This window comes from Phyllobates terribilis, unplaced genomic scaffold (genome assembly GCF_046119375.1).
Source record: "Phyllobates terribilis strain yellow unplaced genomic scaffold, ASM4611937v1 Scaffold_43__1_contigs__length_10536358, whole genome shotgun sequence".
NCBI classification, from domain to species: domain Eukaryota; kingdom Metazoa; phylum Chordata; class Amphibia; order Anura; family Dendrobatidae; genus Phyllobates; species Phyllobates terribilis.
The window spans coordinates 6550159-6571424 of NW_027362803.1; positions in this window are offsets into that span (position 1 = coordinate 6550159).

A 21266-nucleotide genomic window follows, 5' to 3' on the forward strand; every position below is an offset into this window, starting at 1 on the left:
TATGACGTCATCATCGCCATGACGACCATTATGACGTCATCGTCGCCATGACGACCATTATGACGTCATCGTCGCCATGACGACCATTATGACGTCATCGTCGCCATGATGACCATTATGACATCATCGTCGCCATGACGACCATTATGGCAACACCGTCGCCATGACGACAGTATGACATCATCGTCGCCGTGACGACCATTATGACATTACCGCCGCCGTGACGACCATTATGACATCATCGTCGCCGTGATGACCATTATGACATCATCGTCGCCATGACGACCATTATGACATCACCAAAGCCATGACAACCATATTGACATCATCGTTGGCATGACGACCATTATGACATCATCGTCGCCATGACGACTATTATAACATCACCGTCGCCATGACGACCATTATGACATCATCGTCGCCATGACGACCATTATGACATCATCGTCGCCATGACGACCATTATGACATCATCGTAGCCATGACGACCATTATGACATCATCGTCGCCATGACGACCATTATGACATCACCGTCGCCATGACGACCATTATGACATCATCGTCGCCATGACGACCATTCTGACATCACCATTGCCATGATGACCATTATGACATCATCGTCGCCATGACGACCATTATGGCAACACCGTCGCCATGACGACCATTCTGACATCATCGTCGCCATGACGACCATTCTGACATCATCGTCGCCATGACGACCATTTTGACATCACCGTCGCCATGACGACCATTATGACATCACCAAAGCCATGACCACCATACTGACATCATCGTCGCCATGACGACCATTGTGACATCATCGTCGGCATGACGACCATAATGACATCATCGTCGCCATGATGACCATTATGGCAACACCGTCGCCATGACGACCATAATGACATCATCGTCGCCATGACGACCATTATGACATCATCGTCGCCATGACGACCATTATGACGTCATCGTCGCTATGACGACCATTATGACATCATCGTCGCCGTGACGACCATTATGACATCATCGTCGCCATGACGACCATTATGACATCACCGTCGCCATGACGACCATTATGACATCACCAAAGCCATGACAACCATATTGATATCATCGTCGCCATGACGACCATTATGACATCATCGTCACCATGACGACCATTATGACATCACCAAAACCATGACCACCATACTGACATCATCGTCGCCATGACGACCATTCTGACATCACCATTGCCATGACGACCATTATGACATCACCGTCGCCATGACGACCATTATGACATCACCAAAGCCATGACCACCATACTGAGATCATCGTCGCCATGACGACCATTATGACATCATCGTCGGCATGACGACCATTATGATATCATCGTCGCCATGACGACCATTATGGCAACACCGTCGCCATGACGACCAGTATGACATTATCGTCGCTATAACGACCATTATGACGTCATCATCGCCATGACGACCATTATGACGTCATCGTCGCCATGATGACCATTATGACATCATCGTCGCCATGACGACCATTATGGCAACACCATCGCCATGACGACAGTATGACATCATCGTCGCCATGACGACCATTCTGACATCACCATTGCCATGACGACCATTCTGACATCACCGTCGCCATGACGACCATTATGACATCACCAAAGCCATGACCACCATACTGACATCATCGTCGCCATGACGACCATTATGACATCATCGTCGCCATGACGACCATTATGACATCATCGTCGGCATGACGACCATTATGACATCATCGTCGCCATGACGACCATTATGGCAACACCGTCGCCATGACGACCAGTATGACATTATCGTCGCCATGACGACCATTATGACGTCATCGTCGCCATGACGACCATTATGACGTCATCGTCACCATGACGACCATTATGACGTCATCGTCGCCATGATGACCATTATGACATCATCGTCGCCATGACGACCATTATGGCAACACCGTCGCCATGACGACAGTATGACATCATCGTCGCCATGACGACCATTATGACATTACCGCCGCTGTGACGACCATTATGACATCATCGTCGCCGTGACGACCATTATGACATCATCGTCGCCATGACGACCATTATGACATCACCAAAGCCATGACAACCATATTGACATCATCGTTGGCATGACGACCATTATGACATCATTGTCGCCATGACGACTATTATAACATCATCGTCGCCATGACGACCATTATGACATCATCGTAGCCATGACGACCATTATGACATCATCGTCGCCATGACGACCATTCTGACATCACCATTGCCATGACGACCATTTTGACATCACCGTCGCCATGACGACCATTATGACATCACCAAAGCCATGACCACCATACTCACATCATCGTCGCCATGACGACCATTATGACATCATCGTCGGCATGACGACCATTATGACATCACCGTCGCCATGACGACCATTATGACATCATCGTCGCCATGACGACCATTATGGCAACACCGTCGCCATGACGACCAGTATGACATCATCGTCGCCATGACGACCATTATGACATCATCGTCGCCATGACGACCATTATGACGTCATCGTCGCCATGACGACCATTATGACATCATCGTCGCTATGACGACCATTATGCCATCATCGTCGCCGTGACGACCATTATGACATCATCGTCGCCATGACGACCATTATGACATCACCAAAGCCATGACGACCATTATGACATCACCAAAGCCATGACCACCATACTGACATCATCGTCGCCATGACGACCATTATGACATCATCGTCGGCATGACGACCATTATGACATCATCGTCGCCATGACGACCATTATGGCAACACCGTCGCCATGACGACCAGTATGACATTATCGTCGCCATGACGATCATTATGACGTCATCGTCGCCATGACGACCATTATGACGTCATCGTCGCCATGATGACCATTATGACATCATCGTCGCCATGATGACCATTATGGCAACACCGTCGCCATGACGACAGTATGACATCATCGTCGCCATGACGACCATTATGACATTACTGCTGCCGTGACGACCATTATGACATCATCGTCGCCATGACGACCATTATGACATCACCGTCGCCATGACGACCATTATGACATCACCAAAGCCATGAAAACCATATTGACATCATCGTCGGCATGACGACCATTATGACATCATCGTCGCCATGACGACTATTATAACATCACCGTCGCCATGACGACCATTATGACATCATCGTCGCCATGACGACCTATATGACATCATCGTAGCCATGACGACCATTATGACATCATCGTAGCCATGACGACCATTATGACATCATCGTCGCCATGACGACCATTATGACATCACGGTCGCCATGACGACCATTATGACATCATCGTCGCCATGACGACCATTATGACATCATCGTCGCCATGACGACCATTCTGACATCACCATTGCCATGACGACCATTATGACATCATCGTCGCCATGACGACCATTATGGCAGTACCGTCGCCATGACGACCAGTATGACATCATCGTCGGCATGACGACAATTATGACATCAACGTCGCCATGACGACTATTATGACATCACCGTCGCCATGACGACCATTATGACATCACCGTCGACATGACGATCATTATGACGTCATCGTCGCCATGACGATCATTATGACGTCATCGTCGCCATGACGACCATTATGACATCATCGTCGCCATGACGACCATTATGACATCATCTTCGCCATGACGACTATTATGACATCATCGTCGGCATGACGACCATTATGACATCATCGTCGCCATGACGACCATGATGACATCATCGTCGCCATGACGACCAATATTACATCACCGTCGCCATGACGAACATTATGACCTCATCGTTGCCATGATGACCATTATGACATCACCGTCGCCATGACGACCATTATGACATCACCGTCGTCATGACGACCATTATGACAACTTTGTTGCCATGACAATTATTATGACATCACCTTCGCCATGATGAGCATTATGACATCACAATTGCCGTGACGACGAATATGACTTCATCGTTGCCATGACGACCATGATGACATCATCGTTGCCATGACGACCATAATGACATCATCATCGCCATGACGACCATTATGACAATATTGTTGCCATGGCAACCATTATGACATCACCGTCGCCATGATGACCATTATGATATCATCGTCGCCATGACGACCATTATGACGTCATCGTCGCCATGACGACCATTATGACATCATTGTCGCCATGACGACCATTATGACATCATCGTCGCCATGACGACCATTATGGCAACACCGTCGCCATGACGACCAGTATGACATCATCGTCACCATGACGACCATTATGACATCACCGTCGCCGTGATGACCATTATGACATCATCGTCGCCGTGACGACCATTATGACATCAACATCGCCATGACGACCATTATGACATCACCAAAGCCATGACAACCATATTGACATCATCGTCGCCATGACGACCATTATGACATCACCAAAGCCATGACCACCATACTGACATCATCGTCGCCATGATGACCATTCTGACATCACCATTGCCATGACGACCATTATGACATCACCGTCGCCATGACGACCATTATGACATCACCAAAGCCATGACCACCATACTGACATCATCGTCGCCATGACGACCATTATGACATCATCGTCGCCATGACGACCATTATGACATCATCGTCGCCATGACGACCATTATGACATCATCGTCGGCATGACGACCATTATGACATCATCGTCGAAATGCCGACCATTAAGGCAACTCCGTCGCCATGACGACCAGTATGACATCATCGTCGCCATGACGACCATTATGACATCATCGTCGCCATGACGACCATAATGACGTCATTGTCGCCATGACGACCATTATGACGTCATCGTCGCCATGATGACCATTATGACATCATCGTCGCCATGACGAACATTATGACATCATCGTCGCCATGACGACCATTATGGCAACACCGCCGCCATGACGACCAGTATGACATCATCGTCGCCATGACGACCATTATGACATCACCAAAGCCATGACAACCATATTGACATCATCGTCACCATGACGACCATTATGACATCATCGTCGCCATGACGACCATTATTACATCACCAAAGCCATGACCACCATACTGACATCATCGTCGCCATGACGACCATTCTGACATCACCATTGCCATGACGACCATTATGACATCACCGTCGCCATGACGACCATTCTGACATCACCAAAGCCATGACCACCATACTGACATCATCGTCGCCATGACGACCATTATGACATCATCGTCGCCATGACGACCATTATGACATCATCGTCGGCATGACGAACATTATGACATCATCATCGCCATGACGACCATTATGGCAACACCGTCGCCATGACGACCAGTATGACATTATCGTCGCCATGACGACCATTATGACGTCATCGTCGCCATGACGACCATTATGACGTCATCGTCGCCATGATGACCATTATGACGTCATCGTCGCCATGACGACCATTATGACGTCATCGTCGCCATGATGACCATTATGACATCATCGTCGCCATGACGACCATTATGGCAACACCGTCGCCATGACGACAGTATGACATCATCGTCGCCGTGACGACCATTATGACATTACCGCCGCCGTGACGACAATTATGACATCATCGTCGCCGTGATGACCATTATGACATCATCGTCGCCATGACGACCATTATGACATCACTAAAGCCATGACAACCATATTGACATCATCGTTGGCATGACGACCATTATGACATCATCGTCGCCATGACGACTATTATAACATCACCGTCGCCATGACGACCATTATGACATCATCGTCGCCATGACGACCATTATGACATCATCGTCGCCATGACGACCATTATGACATCATCGTAGCCATGACGACCATTATGACATCATCGTCGCCATGACGACCATTATGACATCACCGTCGCCATGACGACCATTATGACATCATCGTCGCCATGACGACCATTCTGACATCACCATTGCCATGATGACCATTATGACATCATCGTCGCCATGACGACCATTATGGCAACACCGTCGCCATGACGACCATTCTGACATCATCGTCGCCATGACGACCATTCTGACATCACCATTGCCATGACGACCATTTTGACATCACCGTCGCCATGACGACCATTATGACATCACCAAAGCCATGACCACCATACTGACATCATCGTCGCCATGACGACCATTGTGACATCATCGTCGGCATGACGACCATAATGACATCATCGTCGCCATGACGACCATTATGGCAACACCGTCGCCATGACGACCATAATGACATCATCGTCGCCATGACGACCATTATGACATCATCGTCGCCATGACGACCATTATGACGTCATCGTCGCTATGACGACCATTATGACATCATCGTCGCCGTGACGACCATTATGACATCATCGTCGCCATGACGACCATTATGACATCACCGTCGCCATGACGACCATTATGACATCACCAAAGCCATGACAACCATATTGATATCATCGTCGCCATGACGACCATTATGACATCATCGTCACCATGACGACCATTATGACATCACCAAAACCATGACCACCATACTGACATCGTCGCCATGACGACCATTCTGACATCACCATTGCCATGACGACCATTATGACATCACCGTCGCCATGACGACCATTATGACATCACCAAAGCCATGACCACCATACTGAGATCATCGTCGCCATGACGACCATTATGACATCATCGTCGGCATGACGACCATTATGATATCATCGTCGCCATGACGACCATTATGGCAACACCGTCGCCATGACGACCAGTATGACATTATCGTCGCTATAACGACCATTATGACGTCATCATCGCCATGACGACCATTATGACGTCATCGTCGCCATGATGACCATTATGACATCATCGTCGCCATGACGACCATTATGGCAACACCATCGCCATGACGACAGTATGACATCATCGTCGCCATGACGACCATTCTGACATCACCATTGCCATGACGACCATTCTGACATCACCGTCGCCATGACGACCATTATGACATCACCAAAGCCATGAACACCATACTGACATCATCGTCGCCATGACGACCATTATGACATCATCGTCGCCATGACGACCATTATGACATCATCGTCGGCATGACGACCATTATGACATCATCGTCGCCATGACGACCATTATGGCAACACCGTCGCCATGACGACCAGTATGACATTATCGTCGCCATGACGACCATTATGACGTCATCGTCGCCATGACGACCATTATGACGTCATCGTCACCATGACGACCATTATGACGTCATCGTCGCCATGATGACCATTATGACATCATCGTCGCCATGACGACCATTATGGCAACACCGTCGCCATGACGACAGTATGACATCATCGTCGCCATGACGACCATTATGACATTACCGCCGCCGTGACGACCATTATGACATCATCGTCGCCGTGACGACCATTATGACATCATCGTCGCCATGACGACCATTATGACATCACCAAAGCCATGACAACCATATTGACATCATCGTTGGCATGACGACCATTATGACATCATTGTCGCCATGACGACTATTATAACATCATCGTCGCCATGACGACCATTATGACATCATCGTAGCCATGACGACCATTATGACATCATCGTCGCCATGACGACCAGTATGACATCATCGTCGCCATGACGACCATTCTGACATCACCATTGCCATGACGACCATTTTGACATCACCGTCGCCATGACGACCATTATGACATCACCAAAGCCATGACCACCATACTCACATCATCGTCGCCATGACGACCATTATGACATCATCGTCGGCATGACGACCATTATGACATCACCGTCGCCATGACGACCATTATGACATCATCGTCGCCATGACGACCATTATGGCAACACCGTCGCCATGACGACCAGTATGACATCATCGTCGCCATGACGACCATTATGACATCATCGTCGCCATGACGACCATTATGACGTCATCGTCGCCATGACGACCATTATGACATCATCGTCGCTATGACGACCATTATGCCATCATCGTCGCCGTGACGACCATTATGACATCATCGTCGCCATGACGACCATTATGACATCACCAAAGCCATGACCACCATACTGAGATCATCGTCGCCATGACGACCATTATGACATCATCGTCGGCATGACGACCATTATGATATCATCGTCGCCATGACGACCATTATGGCAACACCGTCGCCATGACGACCAGTATGACATTATCGTCGCTATAACGACCATTATGACGTCATCATCGCCATGACGACCATTATGACGTCATCGTCGCCATGATGACCATTATGACATCATCGTCGCCATGACGACCATTATGGCAACACCATCGCCATGACGACAGTATGACATCATCGTCGCCATGACGACCATTCTGACATCACCATTGCCATGACGACCATTCTGACATCACCGTCGCCATGACGACCATTATGACATCACCAAAGCCATGACCACCATACTGACATCATCGTCGCCATGACGACCATTATGACATCATCGTCGCCATGACGACCATTATGACATCATCGTCGGCATGACGACCATTATGACATCATCGTCGCCATGACGACCATTATGGCAACACCGTCGCCATGACGACCAGTATGACATTATCGTCGCCATGACGACCATTATGACGTCATCGTCGCCATGACGACCATTATGACGTCATCGTCACCATGACGACCATTATGACGTCATCGTCGCCATGATGACCATTATGACATCATCGTCGCCATGACGACCATTATGGCAACACCGTCGCCATGACGACAGTATGACATCATCGTCGCCATGACGACCATTATGACATTACCGCCGCCGTGACGACCATTATGACATCATCGTCGCCGTGACGACCATTATGACATCATCGTCGCCATGACGACCATTATGACATCACCAAAGCCATGACAACCATATTGACATCATCGTTGGCATGACGACCATTATGACATCATTGTCGCCATGACGACTATTATAACATCATCGTCGCCATGACGACCATTATGACATCATCGTAGCCATGACGACCATTATGACATCATCGTCGCCATGACGACCAGTATGACATCATCGTCGCCATGACGACCATTCTGACATCACCATTGCCATGACGACCATTTTGACATCACCGTCGCCATGACGACCATTATGACATCACCAAAGCCATGACCACCATACTCACATCATCGTCGCCATGACGACCATTATGACATCATCGTCGGCATGACGACCATTATGACATCACCGTCGCCATGACGACCATTATGACATCATCGTCGCCATGACGACCATTATGGCAACACCGTCGCCATGACGACCAGTATGACATCATCGTCGCCATGACGACCATTATGACATCATCGTCGCCATGACGACCATTATGACGTCATCGTCGCCATGACGACCATTATGACATCATCGTCGCTATGACGACCATTATGCCATCATCGTCGCCGTGACGACCATTATGACATCATCGTCGCCATGACGACCATTATGACATCACCAAAGCCATGACGACCATTATGACATCACCAAAGCCATGACCACCATACTGACATCATCGTCGCCATGACGACCATTATGACATCATCGTCGGCATGACGACCATTATGACATCATCGTCGCCATGACGACCATTATGGCAACACCGTCGCCATGACGACCAGTATGACATTATCGTCGCCATGACGATCATTATGACGTCATCGTCGCCATGACGACCATTATGACGTCATCGTCGCCATGATGACCATTATGACATCATCGTCGCCATGATGACCATTATGGCAACACCGTCGCCATGACGACAGTATGACATCATCGTCGCCATGACGACCATTATGACATTACTGCTGCCGTGACGACCATTATGACATCATCGTCGCCATGACGACCATTATGACATCACCGTCGCCATGACGACCATTATGACATCACCAAAGCCATGAAAACCATATTGACATCATCGTCGGCATGACGACCATTATGACATCATCGTCGCCATGACGACTATTATAACATCACCGTCGCCATGACGACCATTATGACATCATCGTCGCCATGACGACCTATATGACATCATCGTAGCCATAACGACCATTATGACATCATCGTAGCCATGACGACCATTATGACATCATCGTCGCCATGACGACCATTATGACATCACGGTCGCCATGACGACCATTATGACATCATCGTCGCCATGACGACCATTATGACATCATCGTCGCCATGACGACCATTCTGACATAACCATTGCCATGACGACCATTATGACATCATCGTCGCCATGACGACCATTATGGCAGTACCGTCGCCATGACGACCAGTATGACATCATCGTCGCCATGACGACCATTCTGACATCACCATTGCCATGACGACGATTTTGACATCACCGTCGCCATGACGACCATTATGACATCACCAAAGCCATGACCACCATACTGACATAATCGTCGCCATGACGACCATTATGACATCATCGTCGCCATGACGACCATTATGACATCACCAAAGACATGACCACCATACTGACATCATCGTCGGCATGACGACCATTATGACATCACCGTCGCCATGACGACCATTATGACATCATTGTCGCCATGACGACCATTATGGCAACACCGTCGCCATGACGACCAGTATGACATCATCGTCGCCATGACGACCATTATGACATCATCGTTGCCATGACGACCATTATGACGTCATCGTCGCCATGACGACCATTATGACATCATCGTCACCATGACGACCATTATGACATCATCGTCGCCATGACGACCATTATCACATCATCGTCGCCATGACGACCATTATGACATCATCGTCGCCATGACGACCATTATGACGTTATCGTCGCCATGACGACCATTATGACATCACCGTCGCCGTGACGACCATTATGACATCATCGTCGCCGTGACGATCATTATGACATCATCGTCGCCGTGACGACCATTATGACATCACCGTCACCATGACGACCATTATGACATCACCAAAGCCATGACAACCATATTGACATCATCGTCGCCATGACGACCATTATGACATCATCGTCGCCATGACGACCATTATGGCAACACCATCGCCATGACGACCAGTATGACATCATCGTCGCCATGACGACCATTATGACGTCATCGTCGCCATGACGACCATTATGACGTCATCGTCGCCATGACGACCATTATGACATCATCGTCGCCATGACGACCATTATGACATCACCGTCGCCATGACAACCATTATGACATCACCAAAGCCATGACCACCATACTGACATCATCGTCGCCATGACGACCATTATGACATCAACGTCGCTATGACGACCATTATGACATCATCGTCGCCATAACGACCATTATGACATCACCAAAGCCATGACCACCATACTGACATCATCGTCGGCATGACGACCATTATGACATCACCGTCGCCATGACGACCATTATGACATCATCGTCGCCATGACGACCATTATGGCAACACCGTCGCCATGACGACCAGTATGACATCATCGTCGCCATGACGACTATTATGACATCACCAAAGCCATGACCACCATACTGACATCATCGTCGCCATGACGACCATTATGACATCATCGTCGCCATGACGACCATTATGACATCATCGTCGCCATGACGACCATTATGACATCATCATCACCATGACGACCATTATGGCAACACCGTCGCCATGACGACCAGTATGACATCATCGTCGCCATGACTACCATTATGACATCACCGTCGCCGTGACGACCATTATGACATCATCGTCGCTGTGACGACCATTATGACATCATCGTCGCCATGACGACCATTATGACATCACCGTCGCCATGACGACCATTATGACATCACCAAAGCCATGACAACCATATTGACATCATCGTCGCCATGATGACCATTATGACATAATCGTCGCCATGACGACCATTATGACATCACCAAAGCCATGACCACCATACTGACATCATCGTCGCCATGACGACCATTCTGACATCACGATTGCCATGACGACCATTATGACATCACCGTCGCCATGACGACCATTATGACATCACCAAAGCCATGACCACCATACTGACATCATCGTCGGCATGACGACCATTATGACATCACCGTCGCCATGACGACCATTATGACATCATCGTCGCCATGACGACCATTATGGCAACACCGTCGCCATGACGACCAGTATGACATCATCGTCGCCATGACGACCATTATGACATCACCAAAGCCATGACCACCATACTGACATCATCGTCGGCATGACGACCATTATGACATCATCGTCGCCATGACGACCATTATGACATCATCGTCACCATGACGACCACTATGGCAACACCGTCGCCATGACGACCAGTATGACATCATCGTCGCCATGACTACCATTATGACATCACCGTCGCCGTGATGACCATTATGACATCATCGTCGCTGTGACGACCATTATGACATCATCGTCGCCATGACGACCATTATGACATCACCGTCGCCATGACGACCATTATGACATCACCAAAGCCATGACAACCATATTGACATCATCGTCGCCATGACGACCATTATGACATCATCGTCGCCATGACGACCATTATGACGTCATCGTCGCTATGACGACCATTATGACATCATCGTCGCCGTGACGACCATTATGACATCATCGTCGCCATGACGACCATTATGACATCACCGCCGCCATGACGACCATTATGACATCACCAAAGCCATGACAACCATATTGACATCATCGTCGCCATGACGACCATTATGACATAATCGTCGCCATGACGACCATTATGACATCACCAAAGCCATGACCACCATACTGACATCATCGTCGCCATGACGACCATTCTGACATCACCATTGCCATGACGACCATTATGACATCACCGTCGCCATGATGACCATTATGACATCACCAAAGCCATGACCACCATACTGACATCATCGTCGCCATGACGACCATTCTGACATCACCATTGCCATGACGACCATTATGACATCATCGTCACCATGACGACCATTATGACATCATCGTCGCCATGACGACCATTATGACGTCATCGTCGCCATGACGACCATTATGACATCATCGTCGCCATGACGACCATTATGACATCATCGTCGCCATGACGACCATTATGGCAACACCGTCGCCATGACGACCATTCTGACATCACCATTGCCATGACGACCATTATGACATCACCGTCGCCATGACGACCATTATGACATCACCAAAGCCATGACCACCATACTGACATCATCGTCGCCATGACGACCATTATGACATCATCGTCGCCATGACGACCATTATGACATCATCGTCGCCATGACGACCATTATGGCAACACCGTCGCCGTGACGACCATTATGACATCATCGTCGGCATGACGACCATTATGACATCATCGTCGCCATGACGACCATTATGACATCATTGTCGTCATGACGACCATTATGACATCATCGTCGCCATGACGACCATTATGGTAACACCGTCGCCATGACGACCATTATGACATCATCGTCGGCATGACGACAATTATGACATCAACGTCGCCATGACGACTATTATGACATCACCGTCGCCATGACGACCATTATGACATCACCGTCGACATGACGATCATTATGACGTCATCGTCGCCATGACGATCATTATGACGTCATCGTCGCCATGACGACCATTATGACATCATCGTCGCCATGACGACCATTATGACATCATCTTCGCCATGACGACTATTATGACATCATCGTCGGCATGACGACCATTATGACATCATCGTCGCCATGACGACCATTATGACATCATCGTCGCCATGACGACCATTATGGCAACACCGTCGCCATGACGACCAGTATGACATCATCGTCGCCATGACGACCATTATGGCATCACCGTCGCCATGACGACCATTATGACATCACCGTCGCCGTGACGACCATTATGACATCACCGTCGCCATGACGACCATTATGACATCACCAAAGCCATGACCACATACTGACATCATCGTCGCCATGACGACCATTATGACATCATCGTCGCCATGACGACCATTATGACATCATCGTCGCCATGACGACCATTATGACATCACCAAAGCCATGACCACCATACTGACATCATCGTCGGCATGACGACCATTATGACATCACCGTCGCCATGACGACCATTATGACATCATCGTCGCCATGACAACCATTATGGCAACACCGTCGCCATGACGACCAGTATGACATCATCGTCGCCATGACGACCATTATGACATCATCGTCGCCATGACGACCATTATGACGTCATCGTCGCCATGACGACCATTATGACTTCATCGTCGCTATGACGACCATTATGACATCATCGTCGCCGTGACGACCATTATGACATCATCGTCGCCATGACGACCATTATGACATCACCGTCGCCATGACGACCATTATGACATCACCAAAGCCATGACAACCATATTGACATCATCGTCGCCATGACGACCATTATGACATCACGAAAGCCATGACCACCATTCTGACATCACCATTGCCATGACGACCATTATGACATCACCGTCGCCATGACGACCATTATGACATCACCAAAGCCATGACCACCATATTGACATCATCGTCGCCATGACGACCATTATAACATCATCGTCACCATGACGACCATTATGACATCATCGTCGCCATGACGACCATTATGGCAACACCGTCGCCATGACGACCATTATGACATCATCGTCGGCATGACGACCATTATGACATCATCGTCGCCATGACGACCATTATGGCAACACCGTCGCCATGACGACCAGTATGACATCATCGTCGCCATGACGACCATTATGACATCATCGTCGCCGTGACGACCATTATGACATCATCGTCGCCATGACGACCATTATGACATCACCGTCGCCATGACGACCATTATGACATCACCAAGCCATGACAACCATATTGACATCATCGTCGCCATGACGACCATTATGACATAATCGTCGCCATGACGACCATTATGACATCACCAAAGCCATGACCACCATACTGACATCATCGTCGCCATGACGACCATTCTGACATCACTATTGCCATGACGACCATTATGACATCACCGTCGCCATGACGACCATTATGACATCATCGTTGCCATGACGACCATTATGACATCATCGTCGCCATGACGACCATTATGACGTCATCGTCGCCATGACGACCATTATGACATCATCGTCGCCATGACGACCATTATGACGTCATCGTCGCCATGACGACCATTATGACGTCATCGTCGCCATGACGACCATTATGGCAACACCGTCGCCATGACGACCATTCTGACATCACCTTTGCCATGACGACCATTATGATATCACCGTCGCCATGACGACCATTATGACATCACCAAAGCCATGACCACCATACTGACATCATCGTCGCCATGACAACCATTATGACATCGCCGTCGCCATGACGACCATTATGGCAACACTGTCGTCATGTCGACCAGTATGACATCATCGTCGCCATGACGACCATTATGACTTCATCGTTGCCATGACGACCATTATGACGTCATCGTCGCCATGATGACCATTATGACATCATCGTCGCCATGACGACCATTATGGCAACACCGTCGCCATGACGACAGTATGACATCATCGTCGCCATGACGACCATTCTGACATCACCATTGCCATGACGACCATTATGACATCACCGTCGCCCTGACGACCATTACGACATCACCAAAGCCATGACCACCATACTGACATCATCGTCGCCGTGACGACCATTATGACATCATCGTCGCCATGACGACCATTATGACATCATCGTCGGCATGACGACCATTATGACATCATCGTCGCCATGACGACCATTATGGCAACACCGTCGTCATGAAGACCAGTATGACATTATCGTCGCCATGACGACCATTATGACGTCATCGTCGCCATGACGACCATTATGACGTCATCGTCGCCATGACGACCATTATGACGTCATCGTCGCCATGATGACCTTTATGACATCATCGTCGCCATGACGACCATTATGGCAACACCGTTGCCATGACGACAGTATGACATCATCGTCGCCATGATGACCATTATGACATTACTGCCGCCGTGACGACCATTATGACATCATCGTCGCCGTGACGACCATTATGACATCATCGTCGCCATGACGACCATTATGACATCACCGTCGCAATGACGACCATTATGACATCACCAAAGCCATGACAACCATATTGACATCATCGTTGGCATGACGACCATTATGACATCATCGTCGGCATGACGACCATTATGACATCATCGTCGCCATGACGACTATTATAACATCATCGTCGCCATGACGACCATTATGACATCATCGTAGCCATGACGACCATTATGACATCATCGTCGCCATGACGACCATTATGACATCACCGTCGCCATGACGACCATTATGACATCATCGTCGCCATGACGACCATTCTGACATCACCATTGCCATGACGACCATTATGACATCATCGTCGCCATGACGACCATTATGGCAACACCGTCGCCATGACGACCAGTATGACATCATCGTCGCCATGACGACCATTCTGACATCACCAAAGCCATGACCACCATACTGACATCATCGTCGCCATGACGACCATACTGACATCATCGTCGCCATGACGACCATTATGACATCATCGTCGCCATGACGACCATTATGACGTCATCGTCGCCATGACGACCATTATGACATCATCGTCGCCATGACGACCATTATGACGTCATCGTCGCCATGACGACCATTATGGCAACACCGTCGTCATGACGACCATTCTGACATCACCGTCGCCATGACGACCATTATGACATCACCAAAGCCATGACCACCATACTGACATCATCGTCGCCATGACGACCATTATGACATCATCGTCGCCATGACGACCATTATGACATCATCGTCGCCATGACGACCATTATGGCAACACCGTCGCCGTGACGACCATTATGACATCATCGTCGGCATGACGACCATTATGACATCATTGTCGCCATGACGACTATTATGACATCACCGTCGCCATGACGACCATTATGACATCATCGTCGCCATGACGACCATTATGACGTCATCGTCGCCATGACGACCATTATGACATCATCGTCGCCATGACGACCATTATGACATCATCTTCGCCATGACGACCATTATGACATCATCGTCGGCATGACGACCATTATGACAACACCGTCGCCATGACGACCATTATGACATCATCGTCGCCATGACGACCATTATGGCAACACCGTCGCCATGACGACCAGTATGACATCATCGTCGCCATGACGACCATTATGACGTCATCGTCGCCATAACGACCATTATGACATCACCGTCGCCGTGACGACCATTATGACATCACCGTCGCCATGACGACCATTATGACATCACCAAAGCCATGACCACCATACTGACATCATCGTCGCCATGACGACCATTATGACATCATCGTCGCCATGACGACCATTATGACATCATCGTTGCCATGACGACCATTATGACATCACCAAAGCCATGACCACCATACTGACATCATCGTCGGCATGACGACCATTATGACATCACCGTCGCCAAGACGACCATTATGACATCATCGTCGCCATGACAACCATTATGGCAACACCGTCGCCATGACGACCAGTATGACATCATCGTCGCCATGACGACCATTATGACATCATCGTCGCCATGACGACCATTATGACATCATCGTCGCCATGACGACCATTATGACATCATCGTCGCCGTGACGACCATTATGACATCATAGTCGCCATGACGACCATTATGACATCATAGTCGCCATGACGACCATTATGACATCACCGTCGCCATGACGACCATTATGACATCACCAAAGCCATGACAACCATATTGACATCGTCGCCATGACGACCATCATGACATCACGAAAGCCATGACCACCATTCTGACATCACCATTGCCATGACGACCATTATGACATCACCGTCGCCATGACGACCATTATGACATCACCAAAGCCATGACCACCATACTGACATCATCGTCGCCATGACGACCATTATAACATCATCGTCGCCATGACGACCATTATGACATCATCGTCGCCATGACGACCATTATGGCAACACCGTCGCCATGACGACCATTATGACATCATCGTCGGCATGACGACCATTATGACATCACCGTCGCCATGACGACCATTATGGCAACACCGTCGCCATGACGACCAGTATGACATCATCGTCGCCATGACGACCATTATGACATCATCGTCGCCGTGACGACCATTATGACATCATCGTCGCCATGACGACCATTATGACATCACCGTCGCCATGACGACCATTATGACATCACCAAGCCATGACAACCATATTGACATCATCGTCGCCATGACGACCATTATGACACAATCGTCGCCATGACGACCATTATGACATCACCAAAGCCATGACCACCATACTGACATCATCGTCGCCATGACGACCATTCTGACATCACCATTGCCATGACGACCATTATGACATCACCGTCGCCATGACGACCATTATGACATCACCAAAGCCATGACCACCATACTGACATCATCGTCGCCATGACGACCATTATGGCAACAACGTCGCCATGACGACCATTCTGACATCACCTTTGCCATGACGACCATTATGATATCACCGTCGCCATGACGACCATTATGACATCACCAAAGCCATGACCACCATACTGACATCATCGTCGCCATGACAACCATTATGACATCATCGTCGCCATGACGACCATTATGACATCATCGTCGCCATGACGACCATTATGGCAACACCGTCGCCGTGACGACCATTATGACATCATCGTCGGCATGACGACCATTATGACATCATTGTCGCCATGACGACTATTATGACATCGCCGTCGCCATGACGACCATTATGACATCATCGTCGCCATGACGACCATTATGACGTCATCGTCGCCATGACGACCATTATGACGTCATCGTCGCCATGATGACCATTATGACTTCATCGTCGCCATGACGACCATTATGACAACATCGTCGGCATGACGACCATTATGACATCATCGTCGGCATGACGACCATTATGACAACACCGTCGCCATGACGACCATTATGGCAACACCGTCGCCATGACGACCAGTATGACATCATCGTCGCCATGACGACCATTATGACGTCATCGTCGCCATAACGACCATTATGACATCACCGTCGCCGTGACGACCATTATGACATCACCAAAGCCATGACGACCATTATGACATCACCAAAGCCATGACCACCATACTGACATCATCGTCGCCATGACGACCATTATGACATCATCGTCGGCATGACGACCATTATGACATCATCGTCGGCATGACGACCATTATGACAACACCGTCACCATGACGACCATTATGGCAACACCGTCGCCATGACGACCAGTATGACATCATCGTCGCCATGACGACCATTATGACGTCATCGTCGCCAAAACGACCATTATGACATCACCGTCGCCGTGACGACCATTATGACATCACCAAAGCCATGACGACCATTATGACATCACCAAAGCCATGACCACCATACTGACATCATCGTCGCCATGACGAACATTATGACATCATCGTTGCCATGACGACCATTATGACATCACCAAAGCCATGACCACCATACTGACATCATCGTCGGCATGACGACCATTATGACATCACCGTCGCCATGACGACCATTATGACATCATCGTCGCCATGACAACCATTATGGCAACACCGTCGCCATGACGACCAGTATGACATCATCGTCGCCATGACGACCATTATGACATCATCGTCGCCATGACGACCATTATGACATCATCGTCGCCATGACGACCATTATGACATCATCGTCGCTATGACGACCATTATGACGTCATCGTCGCCGTGACGACCATTATGACATCATCGTCGCCATGACGACCATTATGACATCACCAAAGCCATGACGACCATTATGACATCACCAAAGCCATGACAACCATATTGACATCGTCGCCATGACGACCATTATGACATCACGAAAGCCATGACCACCATTCTGACATCACCATTGCCATGACGACCATTATGACATCACCGTCGCCATGACGACCATTATGACATCACCAAAGCCATGACCACCAAACTGACATCATCGTCGCCATGACGACCATTATAACATCATCGTCGCCATGACGACCATTATGACATCATCGTCGGCATGACGACCATTATGACATCATCGTCGCCATGACGACCATTATGGCAACACCGTCGCCATGACGACCAGTATGACATCATCGTCGCCGTGACGACCATTATGACATCATCGTCGCCGTGACGACCATTATGACATCATCGTCGCCATGACGACCATTATGACATCACCGTCGCCATGACGACCATTATGACATCACCAAGCCATGACAACCATATTGACATCATCGTCGCCATGACGACCATTATGACATAATCGTCGCCATGACGACCATTATGACATCACCAAAGCCATGACCACCATACTGACATCATCGTTGCCATGACGACCATTCTGACATCACCATTGCCATGACGACCATTATGACATCACCGTCGCCATGACGACCATTATGACATCACCAAAGCCATGACCACCATACTGACATCATCGTCGCCATGACGACCATAATGACATCATCGTCGCCATGACGACCATTATGACATCATCGTCGCCATGACGACCATTATGACGTCATCGTCGCCATGACGACCATTATGACATCATCGTCGCCATGATGACCATTATGACGTCATCGTCGCCATGACGACCATTATGGCAACACCGTCGCCATGACGACCATTATGACATCACCGTCGCCATGACGACCATTATGACATCACCAAAGCCATGACCACCATACTGACATCATCGTCGCCATGACGACCATTATGAGATCATCGTCGCCATGACGACCATTATGACATCATCGTCGCCATGACGACCATTATGG